Source organism: Heloderma suspectum, chromosome 2 (genome assembly GCF_057233095.1).
Source record: "Heloderma suspectum isolate Gila_16-S chromosome 2, 16-S_ref, whole genome shotgun sequence".
In the NCBI taxonomy this organism is placed as follows: domain Eukaryota; kingdom Metazoa; phylum Chordata; class Lepidosauria; order Squamata; family Helodermatidae; genus Heloderma; species Heloderma suspectum.
The window spans coordinates 326,735,285-326,758,646 of NC_139459.1; positions in this window are offsets into that span (position 1 = coordinate 326,735,285).

The window sequence follows — 23,362 nt, forward strand, 5'->3', positions numbered from 1 at the left end:
GTCACCCAGCCACTCTGGGCGATGTACAACCCACCATAAACAATTTAAAACAATAAAATTTTACCATAATTTTTTTTTTAAAAAAATACCCTAACCCACCCCAAATGCCTGCCTGAACAACCACATTTTTAATGCACGACGGAAGCTCATTAAAGAGGGGGCATGACGGAGTTCCCTAGGGAGGGAGTTCCACAGAGTGGGGGCCACCACAGAGAAGGCCCTCTCCCTCGTCCCCACCAGTCTAGCTGTCCTGGCTGATGGGACAGAGAGAAGGCCATCCGAGGCTGATCTTGTTAAGCGGCCTGTCTGGTGTTGCTGGAGGCGCTCCTTAAGATAGGCTGGGCCGGAACCATATAGGGTTTTAAAGGTCAAAACCAACCTATGTGTTGGTTTTGTCTGCTCTGTTGTATTTGCTGTCTTCATTGTGATGTGGTGGTTTTAGGGTTGCTTTCAATTTCAATTTATATTTGTACACCCTCCTGGTATTTGCAAGCATGGAGGATTCTGTTGTTGTTTTAATTAATAAACATAAATAAATAATAAAGCAACACAAGGCACTTTGTATTCTTTGCTGCAACAGGTGACTCTTTCTGGTGTCTCTCCAAAGAAATGGCGATCCATAGCTGTGGAGTAGCAACACAGAGACACTTTCTGTTTGTTCGTCATTTGGACTTGGTCTATGGATGATGTTCCTAAATGGGAATTCTCTTTTAATAGACAGAATCACGATGTTCTGTACATATGGGTAAACCCCCCACATAATCAGTCTCTTAAGATGGATCTTAATTTCAAGTTTTATGGCTGGGTCCCAGATTTGAGGTATAAAGAAACAGTAAATGGAGATGATTATATATACACACACACACACACACACACACAGAGTATGAATAGACTGTGTGATACTAGATTTCTGAGCATAACCAGGCTTCCAGCTTGCTGAGGCATCCAAGTTGCTTCTTCATTCTGTTTCTTCTTGAACAGATGGTGATTTTGTAGTTCCAATAAAACACCAAAGACATTCTGGAAAATGCAAAGGATAAAAATATTCATTTACTAGCAAAATTATATTTTTATTATATGGAATCCTTCTTCATTCTTTTTCCAATTCTATTTGAAGAGGGCTGTTATTGCTCTGTCTTTAAATGCATAAATCCCAGAGAGTGTATATATTTTAGCATGCTTAACAAGGCGTGGTTTTATGAGTTACTGCAGTTAAAGGTAAAACCCCTCCCTGTTGATGATTTATAAAAACGGAGTGTGTGAGCTTTCTTCCTTCCTCTAGCACTTGGCTCTGGTTTGCATTCCTGGTGTCACAAGAAATCAGCATCCTGTTGTTATTTTGGAGAAAGGACCTCAAGCAGTCTTTTTTGTCATGAAGTCACTGCAGCAATGTAATAAAAATAGCTCTGGTCAGATAAAATGTTTGAGAGAACAGGATTTATAGCCTTCCATTGCAAAAGCAGAAAACCTACTGTTTCTGGCTTTTGTACAGTGCCTACCAATTTGTTGAAGCTGAGAGCCAACTAGACATGATGCTTAATGGGCCAAGCAAAAATGCCCTAACCCTACGTCCAGCTTGCCTGGCCGTGGGGGTGGGACGTTGAGGGTGGGTGGGGTGAGACGTCTTGGTGGGCCACTATTGGCGGACCGCTGGTGGCGCCACTTGCAAGGGGAGGGGTCAGAGAGGCTTTTATACCCTCCGCACCCCTCCAAGCAGCCTCTCGCTCATGCGGCTCCCTCCCACCCTCCCTTAAGCAGTGTGCATTCCAACTGGTTGCCCTTTTGGGGGCCATGTAGGAATTTTTGTCTCACAGTCTGATTGGCCTGGGCTGTGCATCTTTTTGCCTACTGCACACTGTGAATGGGGTTGGGTTAGTCTTTTAGGTAAATTTGGTCTAATTATTGTTTAGCGTAGGTCACGTTTCCAGTGGCTTCTAGGAAGGGCAGAGGGGAGTGAGATTAGGGATGGTGTGCATTTAGAGGCACCGTTAATGGTGACAGGTGATGCCTGAGGTCTCCCAAATGGGTTTTGCGGCTCGGTGTGGGGATAAGGGTTACCAACTCACCTCACCCACCCAGGAGCTTTGTGGCCCGGGAGAGGGTGACAGGGGAAGGTCTACCTCCCCAAATGGGGTAGTCCTGAGGGGTGGCGGTGCTGTCACGCCATCCCTTGGCTGTGAATGTTTTCGCCCATTACATTGCTAGTTAGCAGCTGGCACAGTTCAGTGCCTGTCCTAGGTTTTCCCCTTTGCAGATATTTCAGTAAATGTGGCCAAATTTCAATCCTGGCACTTGAGTCTGTCTCTTTATTACCCATCCCCGCTTGCAAATCTTCCTGTCCCCCCAGCTGCCATTAGCCAGTGGATGGAGTTCTCATTGGTGCCAATCAAATTTCTCTTTCAAGACTAATAACATCTGGGAGGGTGTGAAGGAACAGAACTGACCTCTATTTTTGTATTTCATTTGTTTTTAGGATATTATGAGTGAAGTTAACTCCATTTCTATGAGTGTGCTAGTCAGTTTCAGCCAAAAGGTTAATACTTTAGTGGACAAAAGTTTAGTTAAAATGTAGAAGTCAGGAGTTGTACTTAGGAGGCCAGGAGAATATACAGTTCAACAAACAAGCAGAGAAAGATATAGAGAAAAGTCTTAGACTCAGGAAATAGAAACTTAGTTTGCAGAAATGAACAGAGAAACTGCCCACCTGATTTGTTGGAGCTGGGGGATGAATCTACACATAGCAGTCATACCGTTATCATACCGTTATCATAATTATTGGTACACATGACACCAGTGGGCACCAATAGTTATGATAACTGTATGATAATAGCATAACTGCTATGTGTAGATTCAGCTGGGGAAAGAGAGGGGAAAAACCCAATTTTAAGAGATAAAAGCCTGTCAGAAAGTCAGAGGGGCAGAGAAGCAGAAAGAAGAGAGGGAGAGAAGCAAGGAAAGAAGCCCAGAGTCTTAGAGGAAAGAGTCAGAACTGGATATGTTTATCCCTGGTTCCTTTGTTTTGATCATGGGAGGTTTTTATTGAGGGGAGGCTGTCCATTCAGAATTTAAAACATTTTCCTATTCACTATTTTCTTCACTAAAATTATAACTTTATTTGAAACTTAGCCAAAGACCCAGAGAGCTTTAAGCCTGGTTAGGTGGAGGCAGCTAGAGAAGAAGAAAAAAAATCCTTCTGGTGAAAAGGTCCCCAGGAAGAGAAGGGGGAAAAGTAGTATGGGCACACTATCTTGCTGTTTTCCCTTCCACTCATGGCATTGCTGGTCTCTGACAGGTGTGTGAGGAAGCAATTCTCATTATGGCAGAGGCAGGAGAAGAAAGGCTCTGCTCTGTGCCATCCCACCAAGCGAAGTGAGGGGGTTACTTATACAGAGAAGGCCTTCTCCGTGGTGGAACCCTGGCTTTGGCAGAGCTTCCTCAGAGAAGCTTGCCTGGCACCTTATTTATTGTTTTTCAAGCTTTATCATTCCTTCTTTTTATTCACCCAGGCTCCTAAAATAAGTTGCATTTTAAAGAAACAAAACCTGGGCTCTCTGTGTAAGCTGTGTTTGGTAATTTGAACAGCTATGTGACTTTTCTGTGACCTATAGGGTGTCTATTTTTGCACTGGCTGTTGCAAGGATCTGTGCAAAAGTGTTACCAGAGATAGGTTTAAATTCCTCTGCAGATGCTCTGATTTGATAATTTTATTAATGATTTTATTGCGTGTGTTTTCCATACACACAATAAAATACAAGTACTATATCGAGTTTTATTGATATAGTATTTGTATTTGCAACTGTGATTTGTTGTATCACTTATCTTTGATTGTGTTTTGAATCTTTGCATAGGCCTTTGGCCATAAGCAATAAATGTTTGACCTGATCTGACTTACTAACAGAGTTTATTTTGTTCTGCCAGAAAGTATGTTTTAATGCTGCATTTTACTGACTTCTTTTAGAAGAATAATTTGTTAATATTGCAATTTTTGTGTGTTTGTTTTGTAAGCCACCCAGGAACGTGTGTTGATGGGTCTCATCATCACCACCATCATCATAGGGTTAATGCCCCATCTTCCCATCTTCACATGCGGTGGCCTCATCAAAAACAGCGGCTATTAACAGTAAAACAACAACAGTAACATTAGTTGTCATTTTAGTATGTGACATGTTAGGATCATGTCTCATTTGGCACTAAATAAATGAGAAAAAGCAGAACTGTATCTGAAATCATCATCAGATTTAAGATTAGGCATGGGTAAGGATTTTGTTTCGTTTTCATAAGAACTAAAAAACTATAGAAATATCTCCATCAATGGGGTGGAAAGAACTTGAGATATGATTAAAAAAAAAAAATCAAATGTAGGAGAAAGCAAAACTGACAGATTTGTCCATTCAGGCAGAGGGTTTGAATGCTCAGCTCCTAAAAGTCTAGATTTGCATCCTTGTGTATTCAACCATGTTTCTGGTGCTGAATTAGGGTTACCACCTCTTTTTTTCTAACAGGGCCCTCATCTTTAACCACTACATATTAGGAAGGTACAACATGGTCCTCTCCATGCTATACCTAGTGAATGTGGCTGGTGCAGATAGGTGAGAATTTTGTTTCAGTTTGTTTTTGATATGACGTTATCAACATTTACAAAATTCTTCATAAATAGGACAGAAAGAACTTGAGGCTAAAAACAACAGTAACAACAAATGTAGGAGAAAGCAAAACTGAGAGATTCATCCATCCGGATTTGAGATCATCATCAGAGGGCCTTGCTTGGGTTTTTCCATCATCTGAGGCATAGCGTGTTGTTACTGGGAAAAGGACCATTTCGGTGGTGGTTTAGAACATTCTGCCCAGGAACAGTCCTCTAGCACCCACATCAACATCTTTCCAGTGCCAGGAGAACACCTTTTTGATTTTTTTCCCCAGGCTTTTAAACCTTTGCACTTCTCCATTTTATTCTGGCTCATATATTATTTGTATGCTGTTTTTCCATTATTATTTTCTAGTACATTATTTCATTGTGTTTTTAATATTTTATTGTATGCCACCCTGATGATGTGCTTGAAGAGTGGGATACCAATCTCAAGAATAACGTAGGTGAATAAACACATCAATAAATAAAACATTATATATGTGTGTATATATATATATATATACACACACACACACACACACTAAATAATAGGGATGGTTTCTAATTCATCAAGACAGAGACTTGCAAAAAGCCGATGATGACAAAAGCAATGGCAGTGACAAAGAACTAGGGATGGACAAAAGTCCCTTACCTGTTCTCGAAGCTTGCTTTGCAGTGGGGGGGAGGCGCTTCGATTCTCCCCCCGAAGTTCAGGCATGGGGGGGGAGGCGCCCCGCCTTGCCCGGCCGAAATTCAGGCCGGGGGGGAGGCGGCCCATCCCTCGCCGGCGAAATTCAGGCCGGGTAGGAGTGCCCCGTCTACCCGGCTGCGAAAAAAAAAGTAAAACACACACACCCGTGATAGGCTACGTAACGATTTATGTAGCCTATCATGGCTAGATTTCCAAAGTCAGCCGTGATAGGCTATGTAAATCGTCACATAGCCTATCACAGGTGACTTTGGGGGGAAAAAAAAAAGCGCGTATGCAAATGGCGGCTCCCATGGGGACCGCCATTTGCGTTCCTTATTTTGACACGTCTAGTCTACGTAAAGATTTACGTAGACTATAGGGTTGGACGAAAGTCCCTTACCTGTCGTCGAAGGACGTTCGCGGTGGGGGGGAGGCGCTTCACTGCTCCCCCCGCGAAGTTTAGGCCGGGGGGGGGAGGCTTCCCGCCTCGCCCCGGCTGAAATTCAGGCCGGGGAGGAGGCTTCCCGCCTTGCCCGGCCGCGAACGCGGAAGTTTAAAAAAAAAAAAAAAACGCCCCCTGATAGGCTACGTGACGATTCACGTAGCCTATCACGGCTAGATTTGCAAAGTCAGCCGTGATAGGCTATGTCAATCGTTACCTAGCCTATCACGGGTGACTTTAAAGAAAAAAAAAAGCGCGTACGCTAATGGCGGCCCCCATAGGGAGCCGCCATTCGCGTTCCTTATTTGGTCACTGTAGTCTACGTAAATGTTTACGTAGACTACGGCGAAAATAAGGGCAACACAAATAGCGTTGCCCTTATTTTCGCCGTAGTCTACGTAAACATTTACGTAGACTACAGCGACCAAATAAGGAACGGGAATGGCGGCTCGCTATGGGGGCCGCCATTACCCGTACGTGCTTTTTTTTTTTTAAGTCACCCGTGATAGGCTACGTAACGATTGACGTAGCCTATCACGGCTGACTTCGCAAATCTAGCCGTGATAGGCTACGTGAATCGTCACGTAGCCTATCAGGGGGCGTGTTTTTTTTTCCTTTCATTGCAATGGCGGCGGCGGCAGCCGGTCGAACGACCGGCTGCCGCTCCTGCCTCGCTCAAACACCCGCCGAACCGCCGGCCAGACCCGCCACCGGGAGGGACATTCGGTGAAGGTAAGTCCCGTCCCGGGGGGGGGGTGCGGGGTGCGGGGGGGTTCGGAGGATTTCTCCCCGAAACTTGTTCGGGGGGCCGAACACGTTGGCGCTCGGCCCCCCGAAGTTTCGGGGAGAAATTCTCTGCCATCTCTAGTAGACTACGGCGAAAATAAGGGCAACGCAAATAGCATTCCCTTATTTTCGCCGTAGTCTACGTAAATGTTTACGTAGACTAGATGTGCCAAAATAAGGAACAGAAATGGCGGCGCCCATGGGCGCCGCCATTTGCGTACGCGCTTTTTTTTTTTTTTGAAGTCACCCATGATAGGCTACGTGACGATTTACGTAGCCTATCACGGCTGACTTTGGAAATCTAGCTGTGATAGGCTACGTAAATCGTTACGTAGCCTATCACGGGTGTGTGTGTGTTTTTTTTAATTTACTTTTTTTTTTTTGTAATGGCGGCGGCGGCCAGTCAGGAGACTGGCGGGTCTGGCCGCCCTCCCGGTGGCGGGTCTGGCCGGCGGTTCGGCGGGTGTTTGAGCGAGGCGGGAGCGGCAGCCGGTCGTTCGAAATGCCCCGACGAAATGCCGCCGAAACGCCGCCGGGACCCACCGCCGAGAGGGACATTCGGCCAGGGTAAGTCCCATCCCGGGGGGGGGCGGGGGGCCGGCGGAGAATTTCCCCACCAATTTCAGGGGGCCGAATGCGTTGGCATTCGGCCTCCTGAAGATTCGTAGAGAAATTCTCTGCCATCCCTACAAAGAACTCAGTGTCTAGTGTTGCAAACTATTTTTTCTAACAGGGCTCCAGGGCCAGCTCCATGCTAGGAAACTCTGCTGCATGTGTTGAATTTCTGACTGCCATGTAAGGTATGAAAGGCTCAGGCAAACTTCCAGGAAAAAAGGTAGGGTACAAAATAAAAGAGCCCCAGGCAAAATGCAATAGGTATAAATATAGACAAACTATCTGAATCAGAAAATGAAAATGCAGCACAAATAAAGAAACATTGGTTAAAAAAGAAGAAGTCTCTGTTATTAACCACTCTGTCAACCTATACTATTTTATCAACTTTCCTATAGGGAGTCTTATAATTTATTTATAAACAAATGAAATGATGTAGCAAAATGTGGTGTTTCTAACTGAAAGGGCCCTAACCTTGCCAAGACTTCCCCCCCACCCCCTGTCACCACCCAAATCTTTACTGCTCATTAAGATACATGGTAGAAAGATGCCCTTACACTGATCATAGCAAACATAGCAAACTCTTTTCCAACAGCACAAGAGGTGACTCTACACATGGACATCACCAGAAGGTCAATATCGAAATCAGATTGATTATGTACTTTGCAGCCAAAGATGGAGAAGCTCTATACAGTCAGTAAAAACAAGACCTGGAGCTGACTGTGGCTCAGATCATGAGCTTCTTATTGCAAAATTTCGGCTTAAATTGAAGAACGTAGGGAAAACCACTAAACCTTCATGTATGACATCAGTCATATCCCTTATGAATATACAGTGGAGGTGACGAATAGATTTCAGGGATTAGACCTGATAGACAGAGTGCCTGAGGAACTATGGATGGAGGTCCGTAACATTGTTCAGGAGGCAGCAACTCAATCCACCCCAAAGAAAAAGAAATGCAAGAAAGTAAAGTGGCTGTCTGATGAAGCTTTACAATTAGCTGAGGAAAGAAGGGAAGCAAAAAGCAGGGGAGAAAGGGGAAGATATACCCAACTGAACGCAGATTTCCAGAGAATAGCAAGGAGAGACAAGAAGGCCTTCTTAAATGAACAATGCAAAGAAATCGAGGAAAACAACAGAATGGGAAAGACAAGAGATCCTTTAAAGAAAATCAGAGATCTCAAGGGAACATTTTGTGCAAACATGGGCATGATAAAGGACAAAGAAGACAGGGACCTAACAGAAGCAGATGAGATTAAGAAGAGGTGGCAAGAAGACACAGAAGAACTATACAGGAAAGATCTGAATGTCCCTGATAGCCATGATAGTACGGTCACTGAACTTGAGCCAGACATCCTAGAGAGTGAAGTCAAGTGGGCCTTAGGAAGCATTACTAACAACAAAGCCAGCAGAGATGACAGTATTCCAGCTGAGCTATTTAAAATCCTAAAAGATGATGTTGTTAAAGTGCTGCACTGAATATGCCAACAAATTTGGAACACTCAACAGTGGCCACAAGACTGGAAAAGGTCAGTTTACATTCCAATTCCAAAGAAGGGCAATGCCAAAGAGTGTACAAACTACCGCACAATTGCGCTCATTTCATATGCCAGCAAGGTGATGCTCAAAATCCTACAAGCTGGGTTTCAGCAGTATGTGAACTGAGAACTACCAGAAGTACAAGCTAGGTTTCAAAGAGGCAGAGGAACTAGAGATCAAATTGCCAACATTCGCTGGATCATGGAGAAAGCAAGAGAATTCCAGAAAAACATCTATTTCTGCTTCATTGACTACACTAAAGCCTTTGATTGTGTGGATCACAACAAATTGTGGCAAATTCTTAAAGAGATGGGAGTACCAGACTACCTTACCTGTCTCCTGAGAAACCTGTATGAGAGTCAAGAAGCAACAGTAAAAACTGGACATGGAACAACCGATTGGTGCAAAATTGGGAAAGGAGTACGACAAGGCTGTATTTATTTTTTTTATTTATTGCATTTATACCCCACCTTTTTTCCTCTTGCAAGGAACCCAAGGCAGCTTACATTATCCTCCTCCTCTCCATTTTATCCTCACAACAACAACCCTGTGAGGTGGGTTGGGCTGAGAGTGTGTGACTGGCCCAAAGTCACCCAGTGAGCTTCCATGGCCGAGTGGGGACTAGAACCCAGATCTCCCAGCTCCTAGTCCAACACTCTTGCCACTACACCACACTGTATATTGTCACCCTGCTTATTTAACTTATATGCAGAGTACATCATGAGAAACGCCGTTGGATGAATCACAGGTCAGAATTAAGATTGCTGGGAGAATTATCAACAACCTCAGATACACAGACGATACCACCCTAATGGCAGAAAGCGAAGAGGATCTCAAGAGCCTCTTGTTGAGGGTGGAAGAGGAGAGTGCAAAAGCTGGTCTGAAACGCAACATTAAAAAAACTAAGATCATGGCATCTGGCCCCATCACTTCCTGGCATATAGAAGGGGAAGAAATGGAAGCAGTGACAGATTTTACTTTCTTGGGCTCCAAGATCACCGCAGACGGTGACTGTAGCCATGAAATTAAAAGACGCTTGCTCCTTGGGAGGAAAGCTATGGCAAACCTAGACAGCATAGTAAGAAGCAGAGACATCACCTTGCCAACAAAGGTTCATATCATCAAAGCTATGGTTTTCCCAGTACTAACGTATGGCTGTGAGAGTTGGACTATAAGGAAGGCTGAACACCGAAGAATCGATGCTTTCGAACTGTGGTGCTGGAGAAGACTCTTTACGAGTCCCCTGGACTGCAAGGAGGTCAAATCAGTCAATCCTAAAGGAAATCAGCCCTGACTGCTCATTGGAAGGACAGATACTGAAGCAGAAGCTCAAATATTTTGGCCACCTAATGCGAAAAGAAAATTCACTGGAAAAGACCCTGATGCTGGGAAAGATTGAAGGCAAAAGGAGAAGGGGAAGGCAGAGGATGAGATGGGTAGATAGCGTCACCGATGCAATGAATATGAACTTGAGCACACTCTTCGAGAGAGCAAAGGCCTGGCGTGCTATGGTCCATGGGATCACAAAGAGTCGGACACGACTTAACGACTGAACAACAACAAGAAAGGGGCAGATCGTAAATCTAAATACACTGGTGCCATCCTTTGGGGATTGATTTCAAGTTAAGTAGCATTGAAACAACCAGATCACCTAACAGCAGACCTTAACTGATGTAGGGCAAACTCTTGCATACTAATTGTCTGAAGGGGCTTCTCAGAACAGCTCAAGAAGGAAGTGAGATACTTTTTATCCACATATGGCTACTGTTCTCCTAAGCATACATATCAGAAAGCAAGAAACTAGCAGTGCCATCCAATGCATATTTACTTAAAAGTAAGACCCACTGTGTTCAATGAGGTGTACTAACAGGTACATGTGCACAGGCTGGCAGCTAAGTCAAGTGAATTTAATGTGACTTCCAAGTAAATATGCTAGAATTGGGTTGCTAATATTCACAAGCTTTCATGATTTTGCCAGTGCAAAACCACAAGCCCCTCTAAGCAAGAGGCAGCCTGTGGCAAACCGGTTTTGTGGGATCGGTTCCAGCTTCTTCCTTCTGATGAAGTGGACAAGGTGCTTTCATCTGTAAGGCTGACCACCTGCTTACTTGATCCTTGCCCATCGTGGCTCACTATGAGCTGCAGAGAAAGGTTGGGTGAGGGGATCAGGGTGGTGGTGAATGCCTCCCTTGAGGAGGGAGTGATGCCATCAGCTCTCAAGAAAGCAGTGATAAGACAGTTTTAAAGAAGCCCTCCTTGGATCCCCAAGATTTGAACAACTTTCGCCCAGTCTCAAATCTGCCATTTTTGGGCAAGGTGATTGAGCGGGTGGTGGCAATGCAGTTGAAGGCACACTTGGAAGAAGCTGATCATCTAGACCCATTTCAGTCAGGCTTCAGGCTTGGGCATGGGACAGAAACGGCCTTGGTTGCCTTGGTGGATGATATGAGGAGGGCTCTGGATAGGGGTGAATGCTCCTTCCTTGTTCTCCTCGACCTCTCAGCAGCTTTTGATACCGTTGACCACGGTATCCTCCTAGACCGCCTGGAGGGGTTGGGCATTGGAGACACTGTATTGCAGTGGTTCCGGTCCTTCCTCTCTGGCAGGTACCAGAGGGTAGCACTGGGAGAGGAGGTTTCGGACCCGTGGCCACTCACTTGTGGGGTGCCACAGGGTTCCATCCTCTCCCCGATGCTATTTAACATATATGTGAAGGCGCTGGGGGCTATCATCCGGAGCTTTGGGGTGCGGTGTCATCAATATGCGGATGACACACAGCTCTACCTCTCGTTCAAATCTTCACCAAGGTTGGCCATAGAATCCCTGTCCAAATGTCTGGAGACGGTGAGTGGCTGGATGGGGAGGAATAAGCTGAAGCTGACAAGACCGAGGTACTTTTGGTGGGAGACAAGAGGAGGTTGGGGGATATTGACCTGGTGTTGAATGGGGTACAGCTACCCTTGAAGACCAGGTCCGCAGCCTGGGGGTCATTTTGGACTCCCAGCTGTCCATGGAGGCTCAGGTGTCAGCTGTGAGCTGGACAGCGCTGTGCCAACTCCATCTGATACGGCAGCTGCACCCCTTCCTTCCCGACCATCTGCTCCCATCAGTAGTACATGCCCTGGTCTCCTCTCATTTAGACTACTGTAATGCGCTCTATGTGGGGTTACCCTTGAAGACAGTTCGGAAGCTGCAGCTGGTACAGAATGCGGCGGCTCGCCTGATTAAAGACAGCCGCCAGCGAGATCACATCACTCCAGTGCTGAAGGAGTTGCACTGGTTACCAGTTGTTTTCCGGGCCAAATTCAAGGTGTTGTTTTTGAACTTTAAAACCCTATATGGTTCTGGCCCAGCCTTTCTTAAGGAGTGCCTCCAGCAATACCAGACAGGCTGCTTAACAAGATCAGCCTCGGATGGCCTTCTCTCTGTCCCATCAGCCAGGACAGCTAGACTGGTGGGGACGAGGGAGAGGGCCTTCTCTGTGGTGGCCCCCACTATGTGGAACTTCCTCCCTAGGGAACTCCACCATGCCCCCTCTTTAATGAGCTTCCGCCATGCATTAAAAACGTGGTTGTTCAGGCAGGCATTTGGGGTGGGTTAGGGTATTTTAGAAAACGTTTTTATTGTAGAATTTTATTGTTTTAAACTGTTTTATTATATGCTGTACATCACCCTGAGTGGCTGGGTGACCAGCCAGATGGGCGATTAATAAATTTAATAATAAATAAATAATTAAAAAGCCATGCTTCACCTGGAAGGGAGAGACCATAGCTTGGTGGTAGAGCACATCTTTTGCATGCAGAAGGTCTCAGGTTTAATCCCTGGCATCTCCAATGAAAAGGTAGAAGGTTATGAAAAAGACCTCCTTTGGGGACCATGGAGAGCTGTTGTTTGTCCATCTAGATACTGGTCTAGATGGACAAATATGATCTGGCAGAAGGCAACTTCCTGTGTTCCTATGTGTTGGTTTTGGGATGATGCTCTGCCATGAATGTTCATGTCTCTCAACACAGGTAAGTTGAGGTACCTGAACACTCAATCTTTAGCTCAATCCAGAACTCTGTTCTGCAGTGGGAAAGCACAGTAGTTCTCAAAATGTCCACTTTCATGGAACCATTTCCATATGGATTCATCTGTTGGAACTCTGGCAAGTGTACGCCAAAATGGAGAGGGGAACTTTTCATGAAAAAAATGTGTCACCTGCAAAAACAGTTAGTTAGCTATCCTTTGGTGGCAAGCAGGTAGAGCAAAAATGGGGCACTCAAATGGGACTGATCGCTGCCGATCGTATCCCTTACATTGGCTGCAAGAACTACTTTAGGGGAGGCAATCTGCAGCAGGAAACCCAGCTCTTCCTCCATTTCTTGACAAGTGTTTTGCTAAAAGAGGAAATGCATCTCCACCATTACAGCAAAATATGACTTTTTCTGGTGGACCATCACTCTTTTTGAGAGAGAACACCAGGCTGCACAAATTGAGCTCCAGAAGTTGTTTCAGCCTTCATTTTAAAACTGTTGAGTTAATATGACCATCGGTTTATCCCTTGTTGTCTATACAAGCTGCACACAATCAAAGCCAGCAGCGACCAGCACTAAACAGCTACAAAAAAAATGAGAATTTTTAGCAAGAATTGTAATTCTGCCAGAAAAACCCATATCTACTGGTCCAAGGCTGATGCTGCTTTGAATACCCAGCTGGAACTTGATGAACATGAAAGCTGACTGGCTGGGAGAGACCAAGTCACTGAGCTCAGTATTCTGCCTCCCTGTAGTGTCAGTATTGTGGGAGGGGCTGAAGATCACCCAGTGACTTTGTGGCCAATGTGAGATTTGAGCTGAGAACTTCCCAGTTCATATGCTTAGCCACAATGGCAGGTCTTAGCTGTGTGCATTCATGGACACATCTGTCAGTTTTGCTTTCTCCCTCATTCTAAAATCTCATGTTCTTGCCATCCCAAATACAAAGAAATATGTGAATCTTGGTAAATTCTTATTGAAATTGAACTGAAATGAAATTCTCACACATCTTCACCAGCCAAATGTAGCAGGTACTCCTAGCATAGTGAGGACCATGGTATACCTGCTTGCCATATAGCTGTTAAAGATGAGGTGGCTGTCAGGAAAAAAGAGGTGGCAACCTTAATTCAGTACTAACAGGGGGGCAATCTACATTACAACTTTAAACTGGTCCCAAGCCTGTTTTTAGCAATTACAGCTACCAAATACACGAATTCTGGGAATTGTAGCTCTAGGAAGAGGGGCCGCTTGGGCAGGAGACAGGGGTCTCTAGCAAAGAATTCTCAGTACCCTCATGAAACTACAGGCTCCCTTTAGATAAACCAGTTTGAAACCAGTTTAAAGTTGTAATGTAGATTGCCCCATGGTCAAAGAACAGGGATGTCAACCCAGACTTTTAAAACCAAAGCACTCTAAGCCCTGAGCCTGGATGGATGAATCTGTCCATTTTGGTTTCTCCCACATTCACATTTTTGTAAAATTCTCAAGTTCTTCCATTCCAAGTATGAAGAAATTTCAAAATTTTGGTAAATTCTTATCAAACGTGAACTGAAATGAAATTCTCACTTATCCCTAGTGTACATGCACTGATCAGGAAATTCAGGTGCAATGTTAATATTCAAATCTACTGTTGTATGTAAAAGCATTATTGCAGCTTAGCTCTTGGGCCTACGGGGCCAGTAATGATTGCCGTTACATTATTATTAATCTTGCCAAATAAGAGTCCACCAATTTGGTTCTATGGAAGTATGGAATGAGGTTTTGTTTGCTTCAAGAAAGAGGATGGGGCTTCTCAATTTCTGCATGGTGTTTTCTTGAAATTCCCCACCATGTGATTCCTACACTTCTTTGCTGATCTTCAGAGCCACTTTGACTTAAAAAGCAGTCACAATTACAGTCTCACTGGATTATAAATAGTAAGCAAAGTATGTTATTAGTAATGCATTTCCCCTCCCAGCTTATGCCATTTTCTGAATCTAGGAGCCCTCCGCAAATTACACATCAGAGCATCCGTCCTATTTCTGTTCTGCTGTCTGTTTTAGCTCCCTGATCTGCTCGACAGAAATTCATTTCTATTGTAGACCTACAATTTAGTTGTTAAGAGTCATCTTCTGTGTCTTCAGATCTTCAAGAGCTGTCAGAGTGCATTGCTTCCTGGCCTGATCTTTGCATTTGGCTTCCATCACATCTTGCCTTCAACCGGAATTCATCTGTCTAGATAAGTCAAACATTCCCCACTATTTGCTGCTGTTCTCCTGCACTTTGCTGCCTTCCGCAACTTTTCCCACTTTCATCAGCTTTCATTTGGAAGCACATACTCCAGGGGTGAGCAGCGTGTAGCCCTCCACATGTTGTTGGACTACAGCTCCCATTATGCCTCCCTATCGGCTATGCTGGATAGAGCTGATAGGAGTTGTGATCCAACAACTTCTGGAGGGCCACACGTTGCCCACACTGACTTACCACTACCCAGGTAACAAAAAGAGCCTTAGCGTTAGCAGTCCTCCTGTAGAGGAGGCAGCTTAAAAGGAGGTGGACAATAGCATGAGCAAGGGGAATTTTATGCCTCCCCTAAGGCCCACTTCTCATGGATCACTGCCTTGTTGTGGTGAAGGGGCTTGCGTAACTCAGTGAAGCCATAAGCTATGCCGTGCAGGGCCACCCAAGACGGACAGGTCATGGCAGAGAGTTCTGACAAAATGTGGTCCACTGGAGAAGGAAATGGCAACCCACTCCAGTATTCTTGCCAAGAAAACCCCATGGAACGTATCACAAGGCTAAAAGAGATGACGCCGGAAGATGAGCCCCTCAGGTCGGAAAGTGTCCAATATGCTACTGGGGAAGAGCAGAGGGTATTTCCAAGTAGTGCCAGAAAGAGTGAAGTGGCTGGGCCAAAGCCGAAAGGACACTCAGCTGTGGATGTGTCTGGTGGTGAAAAGAAAATCCGATGCTGTAAAGAACAATATTGTTTAGGAACCTGGAATGTCAGATCAATGAATCAAGGTAAGCTGGAGGTGGTCAAACATGAGATGGCAAGATTGAACATCGACATCTTGGGAATCAGCGAACTCAAATGCACAGGCATGGGCGAATTTAATTCAGGTGACCATCATATCTACTATTGTGGGCAAGAATCCCTTAGAAGAAATGGAGTAGCACTCATAGTCAACAAAAGGGTGGGAAAAGCAGTATTGGGGTACAATCTTAAAAATGATAGAATGATCTCAGTACGAATCCAAGGCAAACCATTCAACATCACAGTAATTCAAGTCTATGCCCCAACCACTGAGGCCGAAGAAGCTGAGGTTGATCGGTTCTATGAAGACCTACAAAACCTTCTAGAACTAACACCAAAAAAAGATGTCCTCTTCATCATAGGGGATTGGAATGCTAAAGTAGGAAGTCAAGAAATCACCAGGATAACAGGCAGGCATGGCCTTGGTGTACAAAATGAAGCAGGACAAAAGCTAATAGAGTTTTGCAAAGAGAACATGCTGATCATAGCAAACACTCTTTTCCAACAGCACAAGAGGCGACTCTACACATGGACGTCACCAGATGGTCAATATCGAAAACAGATTGATTGTGTCCTTTGCAGCCAAAGATGGAGAAGCTCCATATAGTCAGCAAAAACAAGACCTGGAGCTGACTGTGGCTCAGATCATGAGCTGCTTCTTGCAAAATTTCGGCTTAAATTGAAGAATGTCGGGAAAACCACTAAACCGTTCAGGTATGACCTAAATCATATCCCTGATGAATATACAGTGGAGGTGAGGAATAGATTTCAGGGATTAGACCTGATAGACAGAGTGCCTGAGGAACTCTGGACGGAGGTCCGTAACATTGTTCAGGAGGCAGCAACGAAATCCATCCCAAAGAAAAAGAAATGCAAGAAAGCAAAGTGGCTGTCTGATGAGGCATTACAAGTAGCTCACAAAGAAGGGAAGCGAAAAGCAAGGGAGAAAGGGGAAGATATACCCAACTGAATGCAGAGTTCCAGAGAATAGCAAGGAGAGACAAGAAGGCCTTCTTAAATGAACAATGCAAAGAAATCGAGGAAAACAACAGAATGGGAAAGACTAGAGATCTCTTCAAGAAAATTGGAGATCTCAAGGGAACGTTTTGTGCAAAGACGGGCATGATAAAGGACAAAGAAGGCAGGGACCTAACAGAAGCAGGTGAGATTAAGAAGAGGTGGAAAGAATACACAGAAGAACTATACAGGAAAGATCTGAATGTCCCTGATAGCCATGATAGTGCGGTCACTGAACTTGAGCCGGACATCCTCGAGAGTGAAGTCAAGTGGGCCTTAGGAAGCATTAGTAACAACAAAGCTAGCGGAGATGACAGTATTCCAGCCGAGCTATTTAAAATCCTAAAAGATGATGCTGTTAAAGTGCTGCATTCAATATGCCAACAAATCTGGAACACTCAACAGTGGCCACAAGACTGGAAAAGGTCAGTTTACATTCCAATTCCAAAGAAGGGCAATGCCAAAGAGTGTTCAAACTACCGCACAATTGCGCTCATTTCACCTGCCAGCAAGGTGATGCTCAAAATCCTACAAGCTAGGCTTCAGCAGTATGTGAACTGAGAACTACCGGAAGTACAAGCTGGGTTTAGAAGAGGCAGAGGAACTAGAGATCAAATCGCCAACATTCGCTGCATCATGGAGAAAGCAAGAGAATTCCAGAAAAACGTCTATTTCTGCTTCATTGACTACGCTAAAGCCTTTGATTGTGTGGATCACAACAAACTGTGGCAAATTCTTAAAGTGATGGGAATACCAGACCACCTTACCTGTCTCCTGAGAAACCTGTACGAGGGTCAAGAAGCAACAGTAAGAACCAGACATGGAACAACCGATTGGTTCAAAATTGGGAAAGGAGTACGACAAGGCTGCATATTGTCACCCTGCTTATTTAACTTATATGCAGAGTACATCATGAGAAATGCCGGGTTGGATGAATCAGAGGTCGGAATTAAGATTGCTGGGAGAATTATCAACAACCTCCGATATGCAGACGATACCACCCTAATGGCAGAAAGCGAAGAGGATCTAAAGAGCCTCTTGTTGAGGGTGAAAGAGGAGAGTGCAAAAGCTGGTTTGAAACTCAACATTACAAAAACGAAGATCATGGCATCTGGCCCCATCACTTCCTGGCATATAGAAGGGGAAGAAATGGAAGCAGTGACAGATTTTACTTTCTTGGGCTCCAAGATCACCGCAGACGGTGACTGTAGCCATGAAATTAAAAGACGCTTGCTCCTTGTGAGGAAAGCTATGGCCAACCTAGACAGCATAGTAAGAAGCAGAGACATCACCTTGCCGACAAAGGTCCGTCTAATCAAAGCTATGGTTTTCCCAGTAGTAATGTATGGCTGTGAGAGCTGGACTATAAGGAAGGCTGAGTGCCGAAGAATTGATGCTTTCGAACTGTGGTGCTGGAGAAGACTCTTACGAGTCCCCTGGACTGCAAGGAGGTCAAATCAGTCCATCCTAAAGGAGATCAACCCTGAGTGCTCATTGGAAGGACAGATACTGAAGCTGAAGCTCCAATATTTTGGCCACCTAATGCGAAGAGAAAACTCCCTGGAAAAGACCCTGATGCTGGGAAAGACTGAAGGCAAAAGGAGAAGGGGACGGCAGAGGATGAGATGGCTAGATAGCATCACGGATGCAATGAATATGAACTTGAGCACGCTCCGGGAGAGAGCACAGGACAGGAAGGCCTGGCGTGCTATGGTCCATGGGGTCACGAAGAGTCGGAGACGACTGAACGACTGAACAACAACAACAACAAAGGCCCACTTCTTTTTTTTTCTGTTACTGCTAGATAGACTTCTCTTAGAAGATGGAAACGCTGATTCACTTCTGCCATCATGCTGGCCCAGTAGTGCCACCATTCAAGAGCCATGCATAACGTGAACAGGAAAGCCTGGGGGAAGATGGGTGCATATATTAGAGCTGTGCGCAGATGGCCTCTCAAAATTCTCCCCCTTATTTGTGGACAGAGAAATCTGGGGGATAATTTCACCAAATTTCTCCGGCGGGAGGAGAAATTCTCAACTGTTTCTCACAGGGAGGGCTCCCCATTGGAAGGGCTTGTAGCACAGCTTGTTTCATTTATTGTATGGGTTTTGGAGCTTTTCGTGCTGCAACAGCATCAACTGTGTTGGCAGGCTGGCCCCCATTTTGCATCCACCACAATGCAGGTGTGAGAGTGGGGGGGCAGTGTTGTGTCCAGCTCCAGGGATGAGGTAGAATTAGTGCTTTGCCAAAATATGTCCTCCAATTTCCAGAAAGTTTTTTTTTCCCGCCATGAAAGAGGCTTCCATTGTTCTACCACATTCTCAGGACATTCTATAATTTATGTTGAATTTCTTTTTGTGATGTTTTTGAGCTTACCTAGCCTCCCAAATCATTTCCTGATCTGAAAAGCCCTAAGGGTGGAATGAGCTCATGATGCCTTCCACTGGGATTTAGTTGAAGTGTAGGAAGCTGATTGTACAACGAAAGACAGAACACTTGTGCTCCTTCCTCAGACACCTCCTAAGTAAGGTAAGCCCAAGAAACTGAAACCCAACCTTTGAGAATTTCTCTGAAATTCCTTCACCATTAAATTTATTTTTGAAAGCAATTTCTCTTCTATTAAATTGAATGAGAATGGTTGAAAAAAATGTGGGAGAAATTTTAGGCACAGCACTAATATATATAAAAGAGCCTTCAGTGTGGTGGCCCCCTTTCTGTGGAACTCCTTGCCCCTGGAGGTCAGGCAGGCACCAACATTGTGTTGTTGTTCTGGTGCCTCCTGAAGACTTCTTTATTCCAGGAAGCCTTCCTTGGCTGACCAGCCACAGTTTTTATTGGTACTATTATGTGATGTGCTCTAGTAGTGTGTGTGTACAAACCTGCACACATTCTAACACGACCTACACACCTGCTTATAAGGAATCTTTAGACACTGGTAAATAGAGGGTCTATGGCTAAGAAGGCTATTCCCACCCAAAGAGAGCCACGCTCCATGTACCACCACAATGGCACATTTACTGAAAGATTCAAATGCACAAGCTAGTTTTGGGGGAATTAGCTAAAAAAACCCACTGGTTTCCCATTTGCAGGGAGTGCTGCCTACACATGTACAAGGGGTGCTTTGCAGATGTGAATCTGAATGTATGTTTGTCAGGGAGTGGAGCCTGCCACCGTATAACATGTTATATTATACGCATAGAGAATAATCTCTTTTGTCTGAAGAGGGCTGTGTTAAATCAGTGTTAAGAACTCCTGTGGTATAGTGGATAAAGCAGGGTTCCCAACACAGCACTGATGGGTGCCAGGGCACTCATGGGGATGTCCAATGACACTCATGAAGCGCTCCACTCTGTGCCCCCAACAAAATTGTATTTTTTATTATTTAAAAGCTTGATAAATGTTAGAACACCAAGTTCTCCTTCCTTTTCCTAAACCTGTCACTGATCAGGTGTTCGGTGGGCAGGAAGAGAAAGAAAGAGTTGCTTCCTGATTCCTCCCAGTTTTCTTCCACCCACACAGAACTTGCCCCTTTGTTCTCTCTCTCTCTCTCTCTCTCTCTCTCTGTCCCCCTGCCCAGCCAATAACCTTGCTATTCTTCTCCCACCCTTTTACCTCGCTGTTTCTCCCCTTAGCCTCTAGCCTTGCTCTTTCTCTTGTTACTTCATCCTCGTTCCCAACCCCAGGCTTGATCTTTCTCTCGCTCTCACCCCTTTCTCTCTCCCTCTTTCTCTCTCTCTCTCTCTTCCTCATCCCAGCCCCAGCCTTGCTCTTTTTCTCTCTCTTCCCAGCCCCTTCTCTCACTCCTCGCGCGCGCGCGTGCACGCACACACACACACACACACACACACTCACACGTATCACCTTCCTGAGCAGATGCTCATATGGCAGAGGAGGAGGTAGGAGCAACAGGTGGGGAACAGAGTGCTGACCCTGGGTTTGAGGTAGGGAATAAATATATATATATATATATATATATATATATATATATATATAATTTATTTACATACCGCTCCACATCAGAAGATTTCGGAGCGGTGAACAACACAGTAAAAGAATTAAACAGCAGGTTAAAAGAGTTAAAACATTTAAAATACCTTTTTAAAACCAATGTTTCTTTTCCTTTGGGGGCTTCTGTGAAATGGGCATTTGTGGTTCTGTGGGTTCAAATATGTGGATTAGCTTTGGAGTCCAGACCTTTCCTCTTCTTGTATTCAGTTTCATGGATGAATTACTTGTCTTTGGACTAGCCAGGCCCCCACGGCAGCCACATCCTCCGAGGGAGCCATTTTGTGGTGGTGCCCACAGTAGTTCCTCAAATTCCGAAATGTACCCAGGGGTCCAAAAAGCTTGGGGACCCCTGGGATAAAGGGTTTGGCTTTTACTGAGGTTCAAATCCCCAGTCAGCTGTGAAGTTCCCTGGGTGAGCTTGGGCCAGTCACCTTTTCCCAGTTTGAACTTGGGGGGGGGGGGAATGGCAGATGAGGTGCGATACAACCCTACTTCTTTTCAGGGGAGCTGAACCATAGCACTTCTTCTTAATGGATGGATGCACAACCATCCGGGAAGTTATACAGAGCAGGGTCATATCAGCATTGCAAAAACTTACTTGGCCCAAGCTGTTTGTGAACAGTAGTGCAGTGAAGCCAGGGCTCTCAGCACTGTTTGATTAGCAGGGGTGCAAATGCCATCTGCCCCCCCCCCCGAGATGCTGGAGAATTTTGCCGCAGACTCAAATGAGGCCAGATTCCAAAGAATCCGACCTCTGGAGTCCACGGTGGAGCAGCTGCACTTACCTCCAGGTCTGGAGGAGTTCCCATGGAATGGCTCTCTGGCTCCTTATACAACGTAATATGCTAATGGCAGCTGCCATTAGCCTACTGAGGGGAAAAATACAGCCATAAATGGCACATTGTATGCCATTTGCAGCCTAAAGCACTGACTTTGATCTCAGCACAGTAAACAGCTGCAGTGTAGGGCAAAGTCAGTGCTTTATGGCCACAAATGATGTACAATGATGGGGGTTGGACTCGATGACCTTGTAGGCCCCTTCCAACCCTACTATTCTATGATTCTATGACAATATGCCACTTACGGCTGTATTTTCCCCCGCAATAGGCTAATGGCATCTGCCATTAGCATATCACGTTGTATAGGGAGCTGGAGAGCCACTCTGCCAACTCTTGAGGACACGGCTGGGCTCCGGAGGATTCCGGGGGACCCCGAGCAACCTGAATTGCCCATCCACAGACCCCCCCCCCAGACCAGACAGTGAGGGGTTCATACATCACTACCCCCACCCCCACTGTTAGAATTCCCTCCTCTTTCTAAGTGTAACTGAAGTTCTCAAAGCACCTGGAGGAAAATGGATTTTTCCAGCAACATTATATATAGTTGTGAGCAAAGTGTTTGGTGGTGGCTTGGTCCGGAATGGGCAATTAAGACCCATTTCTTTTACGAAAGACCTGCTCCTGGCTGAGATGAAAACTGCTAGAATTGGTTTGTTGTTATGGATCAACACAAGTTTGTTGTTATGGATCAACACAGAGGCCTGAATTTTGGGAGCATCCTTGGGGGTGTGGCTATGGGGCCAGTCATGATGAGCACCTGCATTTCAAAATTTGCCAGTACACCACTGGCTGGTGGATGCTGGGAGTTGTAGTCCAACAAATCTGGAGGACACCAGGCTGGGGGAAGGCTGTTTTAATAACTGTATAGTATGAAGAAATTCAGTGCAGCTTTTTCTCCCCTGTGTTTGACAAGGTTCAACCTCTTAAATCCCCACATCTACACAACTAATAAACATGTAGGAACTCCATCCTTCTGCACATTTTAGTCAGCCTAATGGGGCTAGAAGCCTCTTTTCCACAACCCAGACAGGCAAAAGTAATGTAGGAAACAAGCAATATGTCTCATCCATTGCCCGTAGCTGTTCTTCCTTGGGAACTAATCTTTAATCAGGCTGATGGAGAAGAAACAGAGGAGGAGGGAGTGTGTTTGTGCACTTGCAAATGACAGGCAGAGAGGCATGGACAGATCTGCTATGTAGCCTACTGCCTACCCCACCCCACAAAGTCAGACTGCTTTAAGGTCAGTTTAGCACCAGCTCAAGAAGCCAGGGAGGTGAGGTCCTAGTGATGTCTATCTGATCTGAGATTGCCTGACTGCAAGTCAAAAAGCCTCTGCTTAATGTACAACCAAGCCATTAATTTCCCACTTGCTCAGATGATATAATTAGTGTTTTTCAGTGCTAACGTTGGCAGGCTCACTGCCCAGTTCTAGCAGCGGGTCTTAGAAATCTAATAGGATTCTAGATTATTTACAGTACGCTTCCTGACAACAAGGGAAGTGTTAACAAAGGCCGCTGGCAAATACAGGAGCCTTCAAACCCAGGCCTTCAAACCCAGCTCAGCTCGACAATTCACTGATGAATTAGATGTGGAGTGCTGTGTGCAGGAAGACGAGACTGCTACTTCCCAGGCATTTTGTGGCAGCTTTTGATTCCACTCAAATGAGCATGCAAGATACCTGTTTCTGGAGTCGCACACTGATTTTAACCCACCTCTGCTCTGGTCATGTCCTTTCCTTTCATGGCAATTACATTGCTACCTTCCCCAGA